Source organism: Piliocolobus tephrosceles, chromosome 11 (assembly GCF_002776525.5).
Source record: "Piliocolobus tephrosceles isolate RC106 chromosome 11, ASM277652v3, whole genome shotgun sequence".
NCBI classification, from domain to species: domain Eukaryota; kingdom Metazoa; phylum Chordata; class Mammalia; order Primates; family Cercopithecidae; genus Piliocolobus; species Piliocolobus tephrosceles.
The window spans coordinates 28769676-28794794 of record NC_045444.1 but is presented as its reverse complement, the minus strand read 5'-3'; the positions used below and the strand labels follow the sequence as shown (position 1 = coordinate 28794794).

At 36.1% G+C, this 25119-nt stretch overlaps 1 protein-coding gene across 2 annotated transcripts in view; it reads right to left on the bottom strand.

Annotated features, from left to right (window-relative positions):
- The window catches only part of ARHGAP15 (Rho GTPase activating protein 15), a 630028-nt gene extending 605155 nt beyond the window's left edge, over positions 1 to 24873 (bottom strand). For both annotated transcript variants that reach the window (XM_023217490.1, XM_023217491.2), the window contains exon 1: positions 24731 to 24873. The gene's annotated coding sequence lies outside the window, so the exon portion shown is untranslated. The remainder of the gene's footprint in view (positions 1 to 24730) is intronic.
- Between the last annotated feature and the right edge of the window lie 246 nt (positions 24874 to 25119).

Genomic DNA, 25119 nt, shown 5'->3' with positions numbered 1-25119 from the left:
GGAGGAGGAGGAGGAGGAGGAGGAGGAGATTTATTGGTATATTTCATTTATATAATATTCTCAAAAATGCAAACTAAGGTATGCTAACAGAAAGCTGATCAGTAATTCCTTAGGGAAAGGATAGAGGCAAGTATAGATCACATTAGATATGAACAAACTTTTGGCGATGACGGATATGTCTGTTACCTTGATTTTGGTAATGGTTTCATAGGCATTTACACATATTAAAAATGAACAAATTGTGTATGTTAAACAATTGCACTTTGTGATTCTTCAGTTATAACTCACGAAGATGTTTATAGAAAAGCTGTTTTAGTAATTGCTTAGTCAATTTATTTTGCTTTTATTTTCCTTTCTATATGCTTATGTGAGTGATGTATTATTCAAAAGTATCTAATTGAGAATGCAAGAGTTTTTTCAATAAGTATGAAATAAAAATTTGAAGTACGTATTAAGAAGAAAATCACATATTTTCTAGAAAAATAGTTTCTCCTTTGAGTGCATTCAAGTGTTGATTTCCCACATTATTCAACAGATTCAAACTCTAAGGACAGTGTGTTTGTGATATTGGTGGATGAAATCACTCAGGCTGAAGCCACTCTCTTCTGGCCAAGAGCATCTAGCCACAGTGTTTACATAGCCCAACCATGCACCATTTACAGGACACGTTGCTTCCTCAGAAGCTGCACAGATTTCAGTGTCAAATCAAAATTTGCATTCCTATATTGATTTCACAATCAAACCATAAATTGCCTCATGATGTGCTACTGTCAAAAGGCTGGATTCCTTACAAAGCTTTTTATCTGGCTTCCCCACCTCTGTTTTCTTGGGGACAGGTTGCAGAAAATATTTTCAAGATTTTCCTTTCTCAGATCTTTCCATCAGGCTGATCTCTCTCCCTACCACAATGTCAATGTTATTTCTCTTAATTTGCTGTCTCACCTCCAGCCCTCACTTCCTTTTCCATCTGACCCTGCCGTTACATTTTGTTGACACCCTCTCCACTCAGTTTGTTCTCTTTATTCTACTTCCCACGTACTTTGTTCTGCAAGGTCATTGATTTGATGCTACTTCATAATTCTTCTTCTATTGTTAAATCTTTGGATATTTCTAATTTTGCAGACCACTATGTTGCTCTGGGGAGACAGAGAAAAATGACACAAAACCTCGTCTTAAAGATTTCTATCAACAGAAGACATACATATACCCCTTCAACCCTTATTGAGATTCTCCTAAGTGGCAGGCACCATTTTAGAGAACAGAGATAATCTTTGTTTACCAAGTGCCTCAGAGTTTGGTGAGGGCAATAGAGAAACAATCAATAATTAACTGAGAATAGGGCCGTGCCCAGGTGGGGAGAGGAGCAATGGCATTAAACTCAGGTGGAAGTGGGAGGTGGAGAGAGAGGAAGTCTGCAAGAGAAGATCAGATCACACCAGACCTAAGTCAGTTTAGGTTGGACATTTCTGGCAAAGGATTCAGCAATGCGAAGGTGTGCAGATACCTGGGATATTATAAGGTAGGTATTGAAATATGTCATGAAGGGAACATAAAGTATCAGGGAGGTTCAAAGAAAGAAAGAAACAATGGATTTCATAGAGAACATGGCATTTGACCTCTCTGTGGGGATATCTGATCATCTTGCTTATCTTTCATCTGGCTGAATGATTGACTGAGAATCCCATCCCTTCTAATCCAACCAGTACCAGAGAGGCTGGTATTCTAGACACTCTGAGGAAGAGAATATGTGTTGTCCTGGACATACATAACACACAGTGTTTTTTGTGAATGAATTGAGAATGGCGATCAATTAAGAGGGAAGCAGAGCCCTGCTGCAGGACAGAAGGAGGACGGTTGAGGATGGAAATCTAACAGGATGATAACAACAGCTGTGTCAGTGGTTGTGGGACCTGTGACCGCTGTACTTGTGGATTCAGAGATGATTTCCTTTCATTCATCCATTAGGAGCCTCTCATTCCAAGCAGACAGAGTTCTTTCTAGGTCATATTTTGCAAGTTGTTTTGGGGTCCCACGTAGAGCCCTTTCTTTATTCCCTTTCAACTCCCGAGTTTCCCCCTGCCTACATCCTAACAGTTTTTTCTCTAGTAGACACCCTATAATCCTTTCATATTTCAGCTGCCAGAGCACCCACTGCAGCATTCACTTAGGCTTAATCTAAATACAGAGTCAAAATTTATAAAAATTTCCATCATCCATTCTTCCCTACCTATGAATCACTTAGATGTATATGGGAGGGGGATAATTAGACTAGCTAACACAATATTATATCAGTCAGACCTTCCCTTAACTCTCAAGGAAGCATTTAACTGAATCTCAAACTGGAAACTCTTCTGGCTACATGAAAGAACTGTCTTAGAGTAGAAGAGCATAGATCAGTCCACTCTATTTATGCCCTTCCATAAATTCAGAGGCGGTAGGATTTGTGACTGGGGATGGGACATTAACATTGCATTCTAGAAAATGGTGCCTCCTAGAGCTGTATGATGCAATGTCCCTGCCATGGTGGTCTCATTTTTTAGCCTTTATGAAATAAGGTTCTAGGGAAGAAACTCCATTGCAAAGCCTGTTCAACATCGACTCAAAAGAAACCCTCACACCCCAGAGTCCATATTTACTTGGCTTTCAGAACCTAGGAGTGGTTGTCCTTCCAGGAATATCTGTATTAATTGCAGGGTGTTCTCTGAACGAGAATGCAGAACTCCAGTTTTGTGAGTCTTTCTGCATTATTATTCCAAAAATATTCACAGGGATGTTAAATTATATTCTGTTGTTCCACCCATGTTTTCAATCCTCACTGACCCTCAATTTTCTAGATTTAGTAGATTGTATAATCAATAATATTTGCTTATGCTTATTTCTATGTAATTTAGTAACATCAGGCTTATTAACTTCAAGTCATATGAAGTTTAGGTTTTGCTTGATCTGTGTGCCTCTTCAGTATTCCCCTTGTTCTTCCTAGAACATGTCACCCACTCATGTCATCATCATTATTGTTACTATTAAGTTTTGTTAGAGAAAACATTGATGCCTTATGTGTTTATGTTCTTACAGGAGGCATACAGAGCACTGGTGAATAACTAATGAAAATATTGAAGAACTGGCTCATTTTGCATGTGTTTGAGATATCCATTGATTTTACTAAACTCTCCAAATAAATATCCCTGAGTTAGAAATTGAAATGTAAATCACTTAAGACTAGCTTCACTATTTCTCTAGACTTCCTGATTTAACATGTACTAACAGAAGAGCAAGAATACCTTGTGATATTGCACTAGTTCTCCTTTCAATCCTGCTTAAAAACAGGAAGCAGTAATGAGAATGCACTTCATAAGAGCAACATGAACTTTGGCTCTGCTCAAACTATGTGGTTCGATGGTGTCCTGGGCTTCTGGGCTTGATTTCCCTACTCATACTGCAAATAGGAGTGAACGTGATATTTCATCTAATCATAAATTTCATAGCTGCTCTCCCAATTATTTGTTGCATTGTTAACTACACCAAGGCTCAGCAGCCTGCCTTTTTGAGTTAGAATGTGTATTTTTGACATCTCTTCCACATCAACAGCATTAAAAGTAAAAATATATTAAGACATTTTGGAGCTGGGAAAAACTGTATAGGCACTATGACATAATCTTTATGCTGCTGAACAGAGAAAATGTAGGCTTGGGTATACTGAACATCATCCCCAAGGTGTCACATCCTGTGCAGAATTACTCTAGGACGGCACTAAGGGCCCACACCACCCAGCATCCTTGATTTTGCCATAGACCCCCAAATCAAGTGGACCTTGTGTATGAAAAGAAAAGGTAACAAGAAATGTAAAGAACATCTGGCAGATAAAATGATCATAGCATAGCCACATTAGGTATATATCATGCAAGTCTTTCTATTTAATCTTTCGTAAATGTTCCTGTGCTTCCTGACAAAATAATGAAGACTTAAATGTTTGTTGAATGTATAAATGTAAAACAAAGATGGAACCTAGTATATACCAGTGTATGTAGCCTGGCAAAGCATTGTCAATAAGAAAATGTCTTTGACCAAGTTTGTTACTTTAAAAATGTGTAACTCACCCTTGCTAATATTTGTTAGAGTAAATAAACTATGGATATTTTATTATAAGTGAGAGGCAGAAAGAAACAATGTTTCTTATGCCTTCTGAGGACAGTATTAAAGTATGCTTGGAGATTCATGTAATTTTTTAGTGTGAAAAATACCACATTTCTATTTCCCAATAGCCCTATGTCTTCTTCTTGTTAAAAAATGACCAAATAGAATTTGCAGGGATTTTTGCTTTGAGAATAGCCTTTCTTGAGTTTCAGATTTTGTTAGGTACTTGATATTTTTCCCTAAAAAGAAGGATGCTTCTGCAAGACACACGTTATCACTGAGTTTTGTGAGTAAAATCTCAGAGGCAAGCAATGGCCATACACTCAGGGAATTCCTATTTCATGAGTGTTAGCCTGGGTTTTCACTCTGTGGCAAGGGAGCTGTGTATTTAGCACATCCACCACAAGGAGCCAAGGTCCCCTCTGCCTAAACATGCACAAACTTTCTGTGGTGACATGACCCCATTCCCCTCTCTGCATGTACGAGAGGAGCTGTTTCTCCAGGTCTGCTAAGAGCTCATGGCAACTCCACAGACAAATAGTATTTCTCCGAGAAATTCATTTCTATCCCCTAGAAAGATCTTATGTTGATCTGTGATAGAACAAGTCTGTTCCCCTGTGGAAATGACTTGTGGTCGTGGTAGCTCCAGTAATGTGTGCCACAACCTTGGCGTCACACTTCCCTGACAGGTCAGTAATTAACTCTCATTGCAATTGTTTGTTGTCTCCACCACAGCAGCCATTTACCAAAATAACGTTTTAATTTCAGTTTCCTTCCAGTTCACTTTCCTTTTGTTTTCTCCCTGTGGCTTCTACATCTCTATTAAGTCTAATTTCCCCGACCACTTCTGTAAGCTGAGAGAGTGCAATAAAACTCAGTTTCAAAAATGTCGAATATAATGAGAAAGGAAGATCACAGTAAAGGAATGTGACCATAGCCACCCCACTGGGTAACATTGTCTTTGACTGGGCAGGTGTTATATATAGGAAATGTGATAATAAGATTTTGCATTTATTTAACTTATAGCAGGGAATCTGGAGTATTTGCTGCATTCGCTGAGAAAGTCTGACAAGTCTGCTGCATGGTAAATTGTAACACAGTTATTATCACTGCACATGGCCATCTTAAATGGTGAAAATGTCAAGTAAAATATATTTTGAAAGTGGAATAAGTGTGTGGTAGGCAACCTTGATCTTTCTTAGCTCTTAGCCTTTCAAACTCCATCCTGTTGGGAACAAAGCAGCTGATTTAACACTTCAAATATTTATTGAGCCTCTACTCTGAGACATATACTTTGCCACATCCCACGGGTTCTGCAAAGTTATTAAGCACCCTGCAGTAGAGTTAAGCACAAGCATGCTTGCCTACCATGAAGTCTGATCCGAGTGCAATAGAGAATGGGACTGGAGATGATTTTAGGGTGGAGATTATGTTAGACCTGGATGCTGTATGATAAACAGGACTCTGGATCAAGAGCAGTGCAGGTTGAGATCACAAGATTTAAGGAAAACAGAAGTGAACATCCACACAAGATGACACAGTGTTGGTGGCTAAGTGGGAAAGCTATGGTTGATTAAAGCTGCATTAGGAGAACCTGTCTATTTTTATTAAAGAATTGGGATTCTGTCTTATAGATCCTGGGGAAATTTGATGATTTTGTTTAAGGTATAACCCCTTTCTAAGATACTTGATGAAAAGAAATCCACAAGTAAGAATCCTTGACCCCTGAGGCTGCAAAATAAATACATAACATGCTCTTCGGATGCTTCTTAATTAACTTTAAATCAGAATAAATATTACAGTATCTATTTGTAAACATTAATCTTATGAAAACAGCACCCTGTGATCTGGAAAAAAATATTCCAGAATTTTAGGTACCTCACTTTGAACATCTAGGTACAAGTTCAATGCTTCTGGTCACCGACAAATGAAAAGAAAGGTAAAGACTTAACAGGAATCACTAAACAAAGCATTGAAATTGGCATAAACCCGGGAGGCAGAGCTTGCAGTGAGCTGAGATCCGGCCACTGCACTCCAGTCCGGGCGACAGAGCGAGACTCCGCCTCAAAAAAAAAAAAAAAAAAAAAAAAAAAAAAAAAAAAAAAAAGAAAAGGTTTCTAGGGTGCGATTGCATCTAATTAAAGAGATATAAGGAAAATAAAGTTAAGATTAGTGGAACTGCTTCTGAGTTTCCCTCTGATGATCAGGCAGGTAGTAAAAAAATTGAAACACAAATAGGAAGAAAATGCCTGCGCCATTGTAATCACATTTAGGGAGCATAAGAAATTTCATAAAATGGCAATCTTCTTAGATACAGATGAGAGCCATAAGGGGCATAAGTAATGCAATCTTCTCTCTGTTTCCTCTGTCAGTTTTGACCTAATCTAGCAAGAAATGCTGAGCGATTTTCCGCCTTTTGCGTACAAGTATCAATTAAGGGAAAAGAGGGTGACTATCTTAGGGCACTGATGATGAAATGTCACTTAAAGAGAAAACATCAGCTCTAGAACAAGTTGCTCAGCAGCCACAGCATTAGGAAACACTGGGGAAACAAACGGAGTCCTAGATCCTCGCTGGGACAGGCTACTTCTCTCATCTTTGTTGGGAGAGTATCAAGGGCAAAAAGTACATTTTAACCTGTGATTGTCTCAGTTTCCTGGGATTTCTTGTTCCGTAGTGTTTCTTTCTTAAATTGCTTGACTCAGTTGCAAAGTCTTTTTATCAGACAGATTAAATCTAATCACCCATTGGTTGCAGTTACGCCAGGCTATCTCTATCTTGGCCTGCCCAGGGTTCAAATATGTGGAAGTTGCACAATGCATAATTAGTACTCGACAGTAATTAACAGTAATCAGTAATTGACAGCAGTCAAATATGGTTGACATTTGTTTTATTTAGCAAATTTGCTGTTGTATCTATTCATCTTTCCCTAATGCTCATCTCCAAACTCTGAATTTATTAGATTGAATTTCAGTGCCAAAAGGACATGTCTAATGATGGGACACTAATGTCATCGTCTATTGTTGTGAAGGACAATGACTATATCATTAAAATAAAAGTTTTCAGAATATCTCCTTTAATGCATTTAAAAATCAGTTCCCTCTTGCTCAATTATTTATGAGTAAAATACATTTTAAATAGCTTGTGTGTATGTGTGTGTGTGCATGCCTATGTTTGCATATAAAGTTCAACGAATTGTCACAAACTGAACACATTCTTGTCATTACAGCCGAGCCAAGAAACACAATATTATCAGCACTCCAGAATTCCCCCAAAGCTCTGTTCCACTCACTACCCATCTGACCCCACTAAGGCTAATTATTCTTCTGTCTTCTGAGTTTTGCCTATTTCTGAACTTTATATCAATGAAAACCTGAAGAGTCTACTTTTTCTTGCTGGGCTTATTTCACTCAAACTTTTATTTGTAAAGATGATTGCTATGCAATATTCTTTTGTGAAGTGCCTGTTCAACACTTTTGCTTACTTTTGAAATCAGGTTGTTTGTCATTGTCTTACTGATATATAGAAGTTGTTTATATATTATAACCACAAGTATATTTTTAATATATTTGTTGCAATAATTATCTTTTCCCGCTTGCGGGTTGCTTTTTCCCTCTCTTAGTGGCATATTTTCATTAATGGAGGTCCTTAATTTTAATATTGCTTAACTTATTATTTATTTCCTTTTATGATTAGTACTTTTTATTGCCCTCTTAAGAGGCCCTTGCCTAATTCAAGGCAACAAAGACTATTCCCATGATTTCCTTTAAATGAGTTGTTGTTTCAACTTTTATCTATTTTTAGAACTATGATTCATCTGGAAATAATGTTTGTGTTTGGTGTGTGACATATATATACACACACACACACGTATATATTCTATATGGAAAGAAAGGTCTATATATTATATATAAAATATATATTATATATATACACACAGACACACATACCCCTACACATATATAAATTGGAAGGACCTGTTATCTCTCCTGAAAGGACCAGGAACTGGCTTTTCATCTGAAGTGACCAGTTGCTGGAGAGCTCTCCTAGCCATGCGTGGTGAAGAAAGGTTCAGTTGGAAAGGTGCTGACAGTGTCAAGCAATTACATAGATCTGCGGTCACAATCTAGGTAAATATTGGCAACTGGGGATACAAGTTGAATAGGAAGAGTTATACAACAGGTGTTGTATAACAGTCATTGACAATCTGAGGGGGGGAATACTGAGACGTTCAGATTTGCGGATTCTTATCAACTAGGAGGTTTGTTGCTAGGTGGCACAGTTCTCAATTCCGGCTATTTGTTCAGGTCTAGCTCAATTACCCACAAAGGAGATTGGCAATAGAAAGGTAGAACCTCAAACCTAGCAAGAGAGTGAGGCAATGAATGACCAGGTTACCAGCAAAGGAAGTTGTGGTCAAGGACAAAGCAAATGCCCAGTGAGGAAGAGGTGACCCACTGAAGTGCTGTGACGTGTAAATAAGGTGGGAATACACTTGATTTGTACATCACAAGCCCAGACCAAAAGATGAGATCACTCATTATAATTTATTGTTGAATCCACAAAACCCCATTCCACTAGAATTAAAGATTGTCTGTATTAAGGTAATGTTTCACCTGAGAGTAAGGGTTAGAAATAACTCAACCAGTTCCGGATGTGCACATGCTTCTGGTAGTGATAAGAAAGAGAGCTATAAAGTAGTAATCCTCAATGGTCAATGTGTGGAGCTTATTAAATATGCAGACTTAATGGAAACTTCCACAGATATTCCCATTTAAGGAGAATGAGGAAGAGGCTGAGAAACTGCATAGTTGGTCATAATCCCTAAGGGATTCAGCTGCACCCTTTTTTAAAAAGTTATTTTTATAAAGGGTTATATAAGTAATTTTTTAATTTTATATGTGCATTATTCAAAAATGGTTACTCATTACTATAGTGTCTCCTTAGTTTTACAGCCCATTGCTGCTATCTTCATTTGTTCATATTACTGCTCTAATTAATTTTCCTGGGAATGAAAGTTCACTTTAGAATATGCTGGTGAGGGGAAGGGGTATGGTCCATAGATGGAAATAGAGAGAGATAAATGAGTAAGGTAGCTAAGTAGGTAAGTGAATAGATACATAGACACATAGGTGCATGAAAATGATGCTGTAAATATTCTATTTAAGACTAATTAAAATATGGTACTTTGTCAACCAGACCAACATTCAGTCATAAATACTGCTGGAAAATAAATTATTTGCATAAAAGAAATACCCAAAGAGATCCTAGGCAATCTGGGTCAATGCACAACTTTGAGTGTAAGAGTGCTTTTTTATTTTTTATTTGCTTATGTATATTATGAACTTGGTAAATGTGAGTGAAATAACATCGATTTCAGCACTTAAAAAATAGTTCATAAAAGGAATGCTTGTACACTGTTGGTGGGAGTGTAAATTAGTTTAACCCTTGTAAAAGACAGTCTGGCGATTTCTCAAAGAACTAAAGACAGAAATACCATTCGACCCAGCAATCCCATTACTGGGTATATACCCAAAGGAATATAAATCATCCCTTTATGCATGCGTGTATTCATTGAGGCACTAGTCACAGAATCAAAGACACAGAATTAACCTAAATGCCAACCAATGATATACTGGATAAGAAAATGTGGTGTGGTACATATATACTAACTATACAGCCATAACAATAATGAGATCATGTCCTTTGCAGGTTCATGGATGGAACTGGAGGCCATTATCCTTAGCAAACTAACACAGGAACAGAAAACCAAATACTGAATGTTCTCACTTGTAAGTGGGAGCTAAATGATGAGAAGTCATGAACACATAGAGGAGAACAACACATACTGGGGCCTACTGGAGGTTGGAGGGTGGGAGGAGGCAGATGATAAGGAAAAATAACTAATGAGTACTAGTCTTAATAACAGGGTGATTAAATAATCTGTATAACAAACCCCCACGACACAAGTTTATCTATGCAACAAACCTTCACATATATCCCTGAACTTAAATAAACGTTAAAAATTTAGTGTATGGGAATGCCCATTCAATTTCAGTTCCATTGCTTTCTGTAGGAGGTTCTGCATAAAGTGACTTAGCATGTACTCTTATTACTGTGCAGTTGGTTCCAGTCTCTTGATGGCTTTCTATTTCTTTTTCCAGAGGTGGATGATTTAGCCCTGAGGTGGTTCAAGTAATTGTCTGAGGGAGAAAAAAAAAAAAAAAAAAAGAAAGTAGTTCTCCTTGATAAAGACCAAAGGAAGTTTGGTGGAGGAAAAAAAAAAAAATCCACAAAATACTATATCCTCAGGCTTCCTTTCAAGAAGCCAAGATGATCAAAATAGTGAAAAAATATTTGCCAGTTCACATTACTTAAATTGAAAATTTTTACTGAGTTTTTCAATCCTTGTCTTTGATGATAAGAGATACAATATACTATTCTCATTGTACACCTTAAAATGTATCCTCTTCTTTCTAGGATGAATAACTGAAGGTTCTCTTCATGCCTTTGGTCTCTCGAAGTGCTTCAACTGCCTTTTCAGGAACCTTAATCTAGGAGTTATTTGAGGGGCTAGATACTCCACTTAAACAAGTTTAATTTGTTTTTCCTTCCTCAAAGTATAGTTGTCAGGCCTCTCCCCACAAGGTGAGAGGCAGAGGAGGAGATGGTTACATATGTGATATAATTAATAGGTTCCAGTTAATTGGGTGCTACTGCAATTCGAATTACTGTAGCCAAATTTCTGTCTAAATTTAGGTGCTTCACAAAGTGAAATACAGGATTTTTGCTTGGACACATTAAAGTAAAAAAAATGCATAAATATTTAGAGTATTAAATGGTTGGGAGAATTATCTATTTAATTTAAAAATTATTGAATATTTTTCCTCTCCATCTTGTTTTATTTACTTATATCCTTTTTTATAACCACGTCTGAGACAGAGAATCTAGTCTATTAAAGGAGAAAATGTGTGATGAAATGGGTTATGCAACCAAGCCCCAGCTACATTTCCCCATCTTGTGCACTCACTGGTGGGTTTCTTGTGTGTGTGTTTGTGTGTGTGTGTGTGAGTATGCACACATGTATGTGTATTTAAATGGCTACCACTGTTATTATCACAACACAAGGTATGCAAACCTCTCTTTCATCTCCCTTACAACAGTACATCCACACATTCTGATCCATACCCTGCATCATGTCATTCAAAAATCACAGTCGATGCAAAGATAAATGTATTTGCTATTACTTAGTCAAGTTAAACTTTTAGAGACATCTTTTAATGATTTTTTTTTTAAAAAATGCTTTGGCGAGGGTTGGCAGCAGAAGAAAGTTTGTTCTTTCAAGTTAGGAAAATGAGCCCAGTCATGCAAGCTAGACAGACACAACAAGGACCTAAATGAAGAAGCTATACATAAACGGATGTTTTTTTTTTTCACAGAATAATCTAATGCTCTAGTCAGTCTCTAAACATTTATTAGGATTTATTGCATATACAGGAGTTATTTGGAGGACTCTAGTTCTCTCTAATCATTACCCTCTGCTCCTGCTTTTTTAGGAGCAGCTATAAATTCAAGAAGAGGTGGAAAATCGGCAGACTGCCAACCAAATTCAACCCACAGACATATGTTGTTGGGCCTGAACAATGTTTTGGAATGTTTTGAATCAATTTCCAATTGAAAAATGAGGGTTGTTACTTTTAAAAAAACAGAAAAGGATGTCTATATGTCTTCTCTTGAAAATTCATAAAATGTGGCAAACTGATCCAGGTATGTATGGTAAGAGACAGCTCTCGGTGGACAGCTTCTACATCCTTCAGACAAGGCGTCATATAGACATCCTCTTCTCTACAGGTCCTCTGCTACCCATTTATCTTGTATAGATATCCCGACTGGCCTGGAGACGTTCCTGACTGTGACTCGTAGTGTCAATCACTCCTAGGAACATTGCTCCTCTGATGTATGGGTTGAATGGTGATCGCGCTGCATATTAAGTCAATATTATTTTCAGTATTTCATTATTTTTAAATCTAAGCTGGTAATATTGCAAATGAAGAGCAGAACCAGGAGACTGCATTTGCATTTGCAGTTGTACTACAGCTTTAGAAAGAGGATCATCAAACATTAGCATTACTTCATTTATTGTTACAATTTTCTCAACATGACATTAGTTACAACAAGTAGGATATTGTGCTGTGCACTTTGTTCTTGCTAAGCAAGTTCCCCTTTTCCTCCCTCTCTTTTCTCTGCCTTCTTTACTGTTTCTATTCTATTTAGGCAGATAATTACATCCTGCTTTATATTTGGTTTCTGTTCTCTATTTGAGCTGTGTGTCTCTTCTGCCCAAATTGACTGTGGGCTCCTTAAAGTCAGACACCATATTTGTCAGTGTTGTTGCTCTGTATTGTACTTAGGACATTATAGACATTTGGTCCCATGCCTTGCTCTCATTAATTCAATGCCCTAATACCAATTGCTTTCAGAATTAGGACTGAAATTGGTATATTCATCCAGCACTGTCTGAAATTCCCTGCCTTGAACTCCCACAGGCCATAAGCATTTCCAGTATGTTCAAGTTTGCCACCATGATTAGAATGGCTGTGACTCCAAGTCCCAAGTGTTGTTGGATTCCTGTGTTTCCTGCTTACCTCTCCACATCTAAAGCTGCCAGATGTATGTATGATACAGATCATCATGGTCAGAAGTCAGATCACTGCATTTCACCTTCCCCCACCCCTGCCCCAGGATGTGTACACTCTGCACATCTGCCATGCTGACTGGTCTCCAGAATTTTTGTCAAGCTGGTTTCCCACCCTGAACCTACTGCCCACTTGCTAATCCCCTTTGCTAATGCCAGACTTCAAACCTAAAGCTCAGTGCCAGCTGGCCATAGGATACAGATACAGCAGGCTCTTTGTGGACAGCACCAAGGCTGCTTGTCTCCCCAGCATTTTGTCGGCACATGGATTCCCCTCTGTCACCCTTGCTCTCAGGGTAGATGCACTAACATGAATTGCTTTCAAAATTAGGACTGAGTTGGGATATTCACTCAACCTACATATATGGAATCCTGAGCTGGTTTCCCCAAAGGAAAATGAAACAAAAGAAAGAAAGAAAAAAAAAGACGAAAGACTTCTTAACTGGGTTAGCAACCTACACTCTGGACTTCCTAGTTTCCTTTTATATGTTTCCTTCTCAGATTCGTTTTTCTAGGACCCTAGTAGATCTGTCTTGTGGACCATCTACCTTATCGCCTTACCACTCCATTAAAAAAATTAGATTTAAAATAAAAGTGCACCAAGAGAATTCTACTTTCTTTTCTCTCCTTGTGTCCGCCGTTTTTCTTTGCTTCATTTTCATTTCAGGCCTAAGAGTCAATGGCCTACCTGTTTTTGAATTGTTTTACGTGATAAATGTTGATTCTTCATAATTAAAGGGTATTTTTGGTAAGGGCACATCTTGAGCTGCTTGAATAAAAATTTCCATATCAACCAAAAATTGGTAAACAAACAAGAAAAGAGTTATCTCTTCTTCCCTTTGCCCACACAGCTATGCTATCCTCCCCCACACAGCTGTATTGAGAAAATGAAACTAATAGCAAGAAATTGCTTCTGATGAGTTTCATAATTTTATCATAATACTTAGAATCGAAATAAACCAAAATTATCCTAGCTTGATTTTTACATCATAGTGAAGTAAAAAAAAGTCACTCTTTGATTCAAGACCTGCTAAAACAATTCCTAATGCTACTCTTACCACCACATTTAACCTTTGTAAAGTGATTTGCTATTTGCCTCCTACAGGGTAAACATTTTTAAATACATCATTTTATTTTTTTTCTTTGGGAGGAATCTCACCATTTTACAGATGAGCCAACTCAGACTCAGAAAGATTAAGTAACTTGCCCAAAATAATATATAGTATCTAGCAAGTGGTAGGGCTCGGAGTTGAATTTTATTTTTTCTGACTTCCCAGCTTGTGCTTTTAATACCTATTCTATCTCTGTAAGAAAGAAAACAGTTCCGGACTAGAATTTGAGAAAAAGTATGTTTTAATGGTTATACCTGAAATGTGTTCTAACCCTTCCGTGTCCTCCCACAATTCAATTTCTCCATGCTTCACTGCCTTTTTCTATGAAGTCTACTAAAATCTCCCACTTTCTCATTGACTTTCTAGAATTATCAAGTAAAATAACATATGCAAAATGACTTTTAAAACTGTAAATAGAATACAAATAGATGATAGACATTCTTACTTGTATTACTAGAACCCAACTATCACCATAAAGCCTTAAAATACATTCATAAGAAGCAAAATAAAGAGGCAAGAGAAATAGCAATATAAAAGCATGAAACTCTTTTGCCATAATCTAGATAAGACTCAACAGATGACCAATTAGTGACCATGACAATATGTGCAAATGGAAAGAAAGGAATAAATGCTGCTTGAATATGGCAATTGATTGGATGTATGGAATAAGTGATATGGAATACATGATATGAATATCATGTCACTTAATAATAAATATAACTTCAGGATTAGAGATGTAATCGAAATTGGAAGGAAGGCGAGAATAACCCTTGGGAGAGGCCATGGAGTTAATGTGGGACATAATCAGTTTAACCTGCTGATGGGACATCATAGAGGAAGTATCAAGTGACAATTAGAAATAAGAGGGAAAATTTTGACAGAGACACCAAGGCTAAAGATAGAAGTTTAAGGACCGTATTTCAGGGATGAAATTGAAATCATAAGAAGGTCAAAAGAGAGGCCAAAAACAAGATGGTTTACAGCCGTGGCATCCATTAGAAATATAATATGAGCCAAACATGTAGTTTAAAAATTTCCTGTAGCCACCTTGGAAAAGTTAAATGAGATAGGTGAAATTAATTTAAATAATTTTATTTAGCCCAATACTTCAAAATGTAATCAATTGGATATGTAATCAATTGAGCATGATTAAATGCCAAAATATTAATTAAATATTTTACATTTTCTTTATTTGTACGATGTCTTCAAAATCTGGTGTTTATTTTACGCTTAATTCATACTAGCCCTTCTTCAAGTGCTCAATAGTCACCTGTGGCTAGTTGCTACCACATTGGATAGGTGGATCTAAGAAGGAATTTTTGAGAATTAAGGGTCAGGGGGAGACATAGAATCCAGAGAAGACCAGAAAAAGAGAAATAGGAAAGACACCTGCAGTATGGCAAAAACCAAGGCAAAAGAACGTTTTCTTCCTCACATGTTTTACAGTGCCTCTGCATAGGCAATATATGCAGAGAAGAAACAACAGGTTTCCTACAGATGGCATTGTTTTAGACATCAAACAAAGTAGGATTCTTTTAGAGCCTTTTCGACTCTAGGGCCTCATGAATAAAGTTCAGCAATGCTTAACTGCTAACACTTAACAGGATTCAAAATTACAGCATGGCATACTGAAAATAATATGGACTTTGCATTATGCAGATCTATCTACAAATCATGACCCAGCCTACCAAATAGCTTTGTAAATGTGTGTATTTAATCTCTTAACCTTAGCTTCCTTATCTTTAAAATGGGGATACAAACCCCTTTACATGATTTTTGTGGTTACCAAACACAATTAGGTATGTAAAATTCTTGTCCCATAGTCTACACAGAATAAGTCATAGCTATGATGATAATTATTAAGAATCTCACTCTAATAATTTATATTGATGAATTTCTCAAGCAACTGTAAACATCTTGAGAATAAGGTAATATTGTCTTGTTTTGGTAACACTATAGTACTTACCACAGTGCTTCAGATATCACTGAGGTAATCACCATATATTTTTTTCTTTAATGTTCTACTTTAGGAGAACCATCAAAGTATGAATAGGTGGTATTATACAGAAGCTCAGATTACTTGATTTCCCCAGTGCATTTAGCAGAGAGCTGAATTTGGGTTCCATTGCTCAGTTTTTAGTCTTTAAAATTCTAACGTGAAATTAACTAAAGCAGAAAGATAAATGAACAGAAACAGAAGTTTCTCTTGACTCAGCACCCAATTTCCTGAGCATTCTACCTTCCATAGCTCTTTTAAAAAGATGTCCTGTTTTGACTCTTTTAGGAAATGGATTTAAAGTGAACATAAAATTAGTCAATTTTAATACCACAGTTTAGTAAAATTGCTTAAAATTTAAATACTTAGAGGTAGTTGCTGTTTCTCATCAGTTTATGGCAATATATTTTCAGCTGGTGGGTTAATTTGTTTCATTTTTAAGAAGCATATAATGGATACAGAATTCTAATCCAACCTTTCTTCACTGCCAACTTACTAAAACTATACCATATATATAGTACATATAGTGTCATTTATTTGAAATATATTTCTAGCTTCTCTTCTCCCAAATACCTTATTTTTTAGACCAGGAAAAGTCACACATCTCCAGATGGTCTTCCTTGATTCTATAGCCCAAAGTCAATCTTTAGGGCATGCATCCTTTCACTAAACAAATATTTATTGATGTTATCATATGCCTACCCTTTGTTCTAGGTTCTAGGTATTTAGTAGTAAAAAGACAGGCAAGGTCAATATTCTCATGGACCATTCTAAGGTGAAAATAGCTACTAAACACTGAAAAATAAATAATAAATACCATATCCAAACTAATATAAAGGAAAACAAAAGCAGAGTAATGATATAAAGAGGGCCTTGGAGGAGATTGAATTTATTTATTTATTTATTTATTTGTCTTTTTTTGTTGTTGTTTTCTTCTTCTAGGAGATTGAATTTAATTTGAAGTATAATAGAAAATAATTTGGAATATTATAGTAGAAGAGTTTGCATGGTTGAAGTCTTAAAAAGGCCACTCTGTCTATCCTTGGACAATGACTATTGTGGGGAAGACAGAAGCAGGGAGGAGACTCAGGAGAATTCTGCAGTAACAGCAATGGAAGTGGAAAGAAGTGGTTGAATTCAGGATATTCTGATGTACCTATATCTCTTGCTTAATGTCTAATTCATTCCCATGAAATACAAAGCTATTCAATAAGAGCCTAAGATTTCCAATAATCACTTCTAAGTATAAAAATACATCAAAAGAACCACAAAAAGGTTCAAGTACATCACAGAAACAACTTGAAAGAAAACAAATTGAAAATAAAATGTAATATGAAAGAAGTTTTTATTTATTACATTTCCTTTTTTCCATATCTTTTTCTTCACTAATATTTTTAAGGATTGCGAGACTTATGGGTTTTGTGCCCTCAAAGTATACTTAATAATATATTACAGCACAGGAGTCACCTGGGGGGCCCAAAAATAAAGCCTGATTAAAAGGTTGTAAACATTGCCACCTCTTCAACCTTCTTGAATTCATTCAAACATGTACAAACCAACATTGTTTCATATACTTCTTGATATTCTCTCTAACCTGAAACCAGAGAGTAAATTGGTGTGTGTGCTTTTGTCTAAAGTTTGATGTTCATCCAAGTGTCACATTGTGCTGTATTCACTTAGCAAGATTTTTGAGAAAAGTCATTCTATCAGCAACCAAAAATATCAAAAGTAAAAGAACTATTAGCTTGAAAAAAAAAAAGATATAACACCTTAAGGACCATTACGGAGAAAAGTCACGTGAACAGTATAATGAAAACTAAATTTATATTTTACAGGCTCTATTTATTGCTGATAAATTAGATGAAACTTAGGGTAGGAAGTAGTAGGGAAAGAGTCGAATCAGGGGGTAATTCTTAGACTCTTGTCCTGAAAAGAAAGATGAATATAGTGTCATTAACTAAGGTGGAGACAAAAGGTAAAGAAGCAAGTTGGGTTGGGGACAGGTGGGCAGTAATTAGGAGATTTGCTTTGAGTACTGTATACTCATTTTGATGTCTCTATGTGACATTCAAGTGAAGATGATGAATGGGCAATTGTATTTATAGTTTTACTGCTAAGAGAAAAGATTTGGTCTTGAAATCTAATTAGTATATCAATAACGTTTAAGGTCATGAAACTAAATAAAATCACAAAATAATAAACCTAGAAGACAAGTAGAAATCCAAAGACTGATCTCAAGACATTCCAACATTTAGAGAGCTGGATGATGAGGTAGTGTTAGCAAAGGACACAGAAAGAGCATTCAGGTAGTTTGGAGGAAAACTGGAAGAAAAACATTTCTCAGAAGTCAAATGAAAAGAGGGTTTCAAGAGGGAAAGAGTGTTCGATAGCATCAAATTCAGCTCACAAAGTGAATAATATAGATACATAAATGGTTATTAGATTTGGCAAAATGGAGACCTTTGGGATTCTGTCAATGGTATATTCTATAATATTTCTATGACACTGGACTTATATGTATAATTGATATTTAGATCCTTATCTTTGTCTACCTCTTACCTACTGAACTGTTTTCATTGGCTAAGTAGCATATCTAATTATTTGTGTCTCCAGCAATTCTTAAGACAACATAGTATACTTAGAGTTCAAAATTATTTATGGAGTTGAATTGAATTGGACTAATAACCAGCGAAAGAGAAAAAATAAGTTGCAAAATCCACAATTGTATTGTGTGTTACTAACAGGGACAAGTTTTAAAATAAGATATTCCGTCTAGTTTTTGACACGTAGAAAATACTTTCATCAGATGAACTTTCCTACCATTTAAGCAAAGATAGAAACTATGAAGCATGTATTCCCTCAAATTCCTCTCCTCACTGGATCTTATTTATATCCAATTAATCTACATTCACGCTCATTAAAGTGCTCTCTCTTCTGTTTAAGGTTAATTTATCTACTTGAGCTAGCAATTATACCCATCTGTCTTAGGCTCCTCTGAGACTTTGTTGGGTTTCTTTATTTTCATTCCTTTTCTCCTCCTTCACTTGAACGTTCATACTTTATCACCCTTTTAAGCTACTATCTATTTCAAGCTTTAGAAAAGAAATACAGCATTTAGGCTGGGCGCAGGGGCTCATGCCTGTAATCCCAGCACTTTGGGAGGCCGAGGCGTGCGGATCACGAGGTCAGGAGATCGAGACCATCCTGGCTAACACGGTGACACTCCGTCTATACTCAAAATACTAAAAAAAAAAAAATAGCCGGGTGAGGTGGCGGGCACCTGTAGTCCAGCTACTCGGGAGGCTGAGGCAGGAGAATGCCGTGAACCCGGGAGGAGGAGCTTGCAGTGAGCGGGGATCGCGCCACTGCACTCCGGCCTGGGCGACAGAGCGAGATTCGGTCTCAAAAAAAGAAAAGAAAAGAAAAGAAAAGGAAAACAGCAATTTATATATGCTATCTCTAGTTCTTTGCTTCCTTTGACATCTCACTCCAAGGCTTGAGTGTCACTAAAGTCACTAATGTTTTTGTCTTTAGTTATACAGCTGAAAAAGAATACATTTTCTTATAAGGAAAGCAAATCAACCTTTAATCTTTTAAAAACAAAATCAGGTCAGGCGCGGTGGCTCACACCTGTAATCCCAGTACTTTGGGAGGCCGAGACGGGCGGATCACGAGGTCAGGAGATCCAGACCATCCTGGCTAACACGGTGAAACCCCGTCTCTACTAAAAAAAAATACAAAAAACTAGCCGGGCGAGGTGGCTGGCGCCTGTAGTCCCAGCTACTCCGGAGGCTGAGGCAGGAGAATGGCGTGAACCCGGGAGGCGGAGCTTGCAGTGAGCTGAGATCTGGCCACTGCACTCCAGCCTGGGTGACAGAGCGAGACTCCGTCTCAAAAAAAAAAAAAAAAAAAAAAATCAATTTTAACCATAATAGCAGAAATACCAATAACACTGTGTTGAGATACAGTTGTTAGAGACTGGCAAAACCTGAAAAGCTCAGCAAGGCAATCCCGTGAAAAAGCAATGGAGCTTCTGTACGCATTCTCATTAAGTGCTGGTGGAAGTTCAAAAAGTTACAAATAACATGAAGGACAGTTTGGCAACAACTATCAAAATTATTTTATCCTTTGTCTCATAAATATTATTTTTGAAAATTTGTTATAGATAGATAGATTTTCAAATAGAAACAATTACACAGACATTCATTGAATTAGAAAAACTTGAAAACATCCATCACTCCTTTCACAGGAGGCTGGATAAATTAAGTATGATATTTCCATACAGTGGAATATTATACAGCTGTAAAAAAGAGAATTAGTTTCTTAGTTTTGTTATAAAATATCTCTAATTTATATTTTTAAAAGAAAAAAAGCAAAGTGGAGAGGTGCATGCGGTTATGCTATATATATACACACATAGATGTGCATACATATATATATGGTTTTTACATAAACTGTGAAGTATAAAATATATAAAACATATGAAAAGCGGTTATGTTGGATTAAGATGGGGATAAATGGGATAGATAGAAATAAAAATATAAGAAATAATTTATCTAAAAATATTGTATTTAGGTTTTATGTTGATTTTGAACCATCTCGCTATGTCATCTATTCTCGGATTAAAAGCAAACAAGACAAAAGGCCTTCATCAAATGAAAGAAATAGATTGTTATAACCATAGCCTGAATAAGAACCTTAGGCTCCTGAACAGATAAGTCAGTGCCTGTCCTTACAGAAATATCTCCACTGACCTCAAATTCTTCTGCAAAGAGAATGTCACTTCACAGTGAGATAAATGGAAGAAACAAATAAATCCTGACCCTAGATAGACAACCCATCAAGATGTAAAAGTGTGGACATTCAATTATGTATTTCCCCTGCTCAAGAACCCTGTTGTTACTTATATCCAGGTCCACTCTATTTATGATCTCACACTATCTTTCTGGCCTTACCTCCTATTACTATACTTCCGTCTAACAAAACTGGAGAATTCACACTGCCTTGGAATTCTCTGACACTCAATGTTTTTGTGCCTTGACACAGTTCCTTCCTGTCCTTTGCAATGTTTCTCGTCTTCCCAGTGCTAGATTTCCCTGAAAACTACACAAAAATTTCCTCCAAAACTGTCCAGAACTTCCTGAAAGTATGTGATCAGATGATACAACACCTACACAATTCTCTAGTTTATGGCCCGGCAAATAACAGGAATGCAAAAATGCTGGATGAATTTCTGCACCCTAATAGAGCATTCTCTGTATCTTCTTATGGTACTTGACAAATTTTATTTGTATCATAATTATTAAAATAATAGTCACTCTAGATTACAAGCTTTTAGAAGGCAAATGTTGTGAGGAGTTGTCAAACATACAGTAGCTGTTGAAAAATATTTTTTAATTTAGTTTAATTAAAACTCATGTTTCAATGAGATCTGCCTTTAAATTAAAACTGTATTTTTATACAATTATGGAATTTGAAGAAATTGGGAAATAATGATTATTTAAAATGGGACCATATGTGACTCTGTAGTAGAAATCTGAGGCTTTTGTCCTTTCTTCTGGGGAAAGCATTTTAATTTCCACATCAGGAGACTCCTCTTTTCAGCAGAGAGTCCAAATGCTGCATCCCAGTGCAGGAGTGGGCCAGTGAGCTAGGCATGGTCATGCAGGCTGTCTGCACCCAAGTTCAGTAATTGTTCAGCTATGGTCATGTGATCCAGTTTAGTCCTATCAGATCTAAATCTGACACTTTGCTGTGGTGATTGGGGAAAGGCATTCTTTCCCCACAGTTTGTTGAAAGGATCAGTAGTAGCTTGACAATTTTGTGAGAGCTTCCACTAGAGACTGCTTATAGCACAGTGAAAAGAAGAACTGAGGGATAAAAAAAAGTGAGACTTACTCCTGATAATCCTGTGTGAGCTCCTGGATCCAGTCATTCCTGACTTTGTTGTCCTTGGACTTTTCACGCATAAAAGAATATTTATTTTGCCTAGGCTAATTTGAACTCATTTCCTATCATTTGCAAACAAAGAAGTTTTGCCCACTCTACGCTGAAATTTAGAATACTTACAAGGGCATTTTAAAGTCTAGTTATGTAGCATTTATTGTACAGTGTAAAAAATACGCTTTTGGTATCCAAATAATTAAATGCAGAGTGTTCAATAACTTTTAAAAATACATCTATTAAAAACTAAGTATGTTAAATAATATCTAAGTGTATGGGAATATCAAAATTGCCTGAAAACATAGTGCAATTATTTTTTTTACCTGCTGCAAGAAAGGTGTTTCTTTATTCAGGAATATCTTAAAGAAATGGATACATCACTGGGCTAGATCCTTCATATGAGACACTTCCAGAAATTCTGTGTTTAAACATCACAGGCAGGACCAATGGTTAACAAAACACTCTCCCTCTAAAGTCTTCCCACAACCATTTACCATGGCATCAGTATCCTCACTTGAGATCCAACATTTAGCTAATCCTTTGGGCCCTATCTGCTGAAAGAACATATTGAAATTCCACTGGGAGGAGAAAGCGAGGCCTGGCTAGGAAGTCAAAGCTCTGTAGCCTTCTCCTATAAGTGTGGATTATTTTTATTAGATTCCTAAGTGCTGGAAAATGGGATGAGTACATTTTAAAAGTTCAAGTGATTGGAAGGAGCCATTGAATGGAAGGGTCTATCTTTCTAAGTACCAAGGTTATGAGACTCTAAATTAGGAGCAGAGCAGGCTGCTCCAGAAGAAAGTATTAAAAAGGAGCAACAGGAGGAATATCAAGGAAAGATTTTCTCCTTTCTGAATCTTACTGAATGCTGGCCCCAAGTGGAAAAGGACGACATTCTCTGAGCAAATCAGCTTTAATATGACTTTCCAAATAAAATCTTGTGTATTATTTTCATTTCATCAAAACTTGTTTCTGACTCATCCACTTAAAACACATAAAGTAATAGAATTCTATAGTAACTTATTTGCAATTAACTGTCTTAAAATTTGGTCTGTACATTACTTCATTTTACAAAGAATTCTGAAGGTATTTTAATTTACCTATCATCTTTACTCATTGATCTTTCTAAATTCATATCAAGTTCACTTCAATTCATTCTTAATTTTACACATATTCCATAAAATATGTGTATTTCAATTTAACAGTTTCTGCAAGAAACTACTCATTTTTACAGTGAATTTGTTTTTTAAAAGCATTCAACAGTTTAAAAAATTTTCATGGACTTTTCTCCAATGCCAGATGTTTATCTGCATATTCATTCTTGCTAACATGTAAGTATTACATGTGTTTATTTATTTGATATTCTTTTATAATAAAATGAAATAAAGTAATAACATATCAACCAAAATTATCTGAATTATACAGCTTTTATAGATGCAGAGGTTCAGAACCACAATATTGAAGACAGATTTAAATAATGCTTTCCATTGTGAGGAAATGCAACAAATTGAAAATCTAATCAGAATATCAAAGCAAATACATATTACCAAGGTCTTCTTATACTCTAACAATAAAAAGTGTATTGAACACCAAGTTCTAATCTCTATTTTTCTGTGATCATTTTAATAGTCAACAAGTAGATAGCTTCAGTATTGACAATTGAAGAGGTCTTGAAATGGAGTGTACTAGAATGCCTAATAATTTCCTACTAAATTGATCATGTCAAAAAACATTTATGTGTGTTTTTCAATAGAAGACAATAAAAGAAAAGAGAATTGTTGCCACTTATCAACCCTGTAACCATTTTTTAATAACACAAAAAAATAGGTGTTGTGGGGGCCATCACTTATCCCATCCAACAGCACAATAAAAATAATATTAGGGAAGAATGGATCATATCTTGGGCTTTTATTAAAATTCTTTCAAAAATCTACAGTCAGATTTATTTTAGGTATTTGTCTCTGAGATTAGCAATATTTTGATGTTTTCTGCACACATATTACAGCACACAAAGACATTCTGTAAAAGCAAGAAGTCAATATAAAAGAAAACTACATGTCAGTTTATGACTAACAAATCCTTTTCATTTGTCAGGTTTATTATTTTGGAATATTTCAAAGAAGGAAAATTATATAATTACATAAATAACAAAAGTATATCTCTAATTTGCCTCTCTTCTCAGAGTAACCTTCAATGAAATCAGCTGTGACTTCTTTTCTAAATACAAAATTTTGCTTATGAATTAGAAACTTACCCTCATTTCACCCTATATCTTAAATGAAATTTAGACAAAATATTTCCAAATGTCATGATAGACAGTATTCCTTTATGTTTTAAAATCTCTTTGCCTTTTAATTAGCTACATATTAACCTTTTAAGGGTTTTTAATGCTAACATTGATACAATGCTTTAGTGTGAGTATCTTTCACACTGAAATTCAAGCTGTTTCTCATTGCTATAAAATGCCCCTTTCTCTTTCCTTATTTGGGTGTTGAACAATACGTATTTTTATGAAACAGTTGGTTAAAGGTGCAAAGTCTCACATTATTTCTAGTAGTCATTTTTAAATGCACTTCAAACTAAAACTGTATACCTTATTCTGTCTTTAACATTTTGGTACAAAATCTTAGCAAATCATCTTATTATTATTTTAGTAAGAGACGTTGGAATTTGACAGCTGCAAATATGTAAAGAACATTCTTTTCTACGCCAAAGGAAACCAGTCCATGTTTTAAGCACAGGTAAAAGCATCATATTTTGTAGAAATGTTTGTACGTTCACACCAAAATGTAGGAAACTCTGCTAAACATGTTCAAATTTAAATTTCATGTACAATATAAAGTTAAAACTTACCCTTTCTCGGCAATGACCTGTTATTGAAACTGCCATCAACTCCTAACTGCTAATGACTCTTTCAACAGAAACGGAAAACAGTAAAGTCACATGTCGTAAGAGTAGGCCTGTGTTGGATGCTGCTTAATTTCAGTACTGGGGGAAGAAAAAGGCGGGGGGTGGGGTGAGCACAAAAATTTTAAATAAAACCACTTCCTGGGTAGAGACAGTTAACCACACACATCACATCATTACTCAATTTGAAGAAATTGCCTTGTATAGTCAACAATATTGTTATTTTTCAACGTGATTATCAATTGTCAAACATGACACATGTATAGAGATTTTATCAATTTTAACTTAAGGGAGGAAAATGTGTGATTAAAAATTCATCAGTGGGAGGAGCAGAC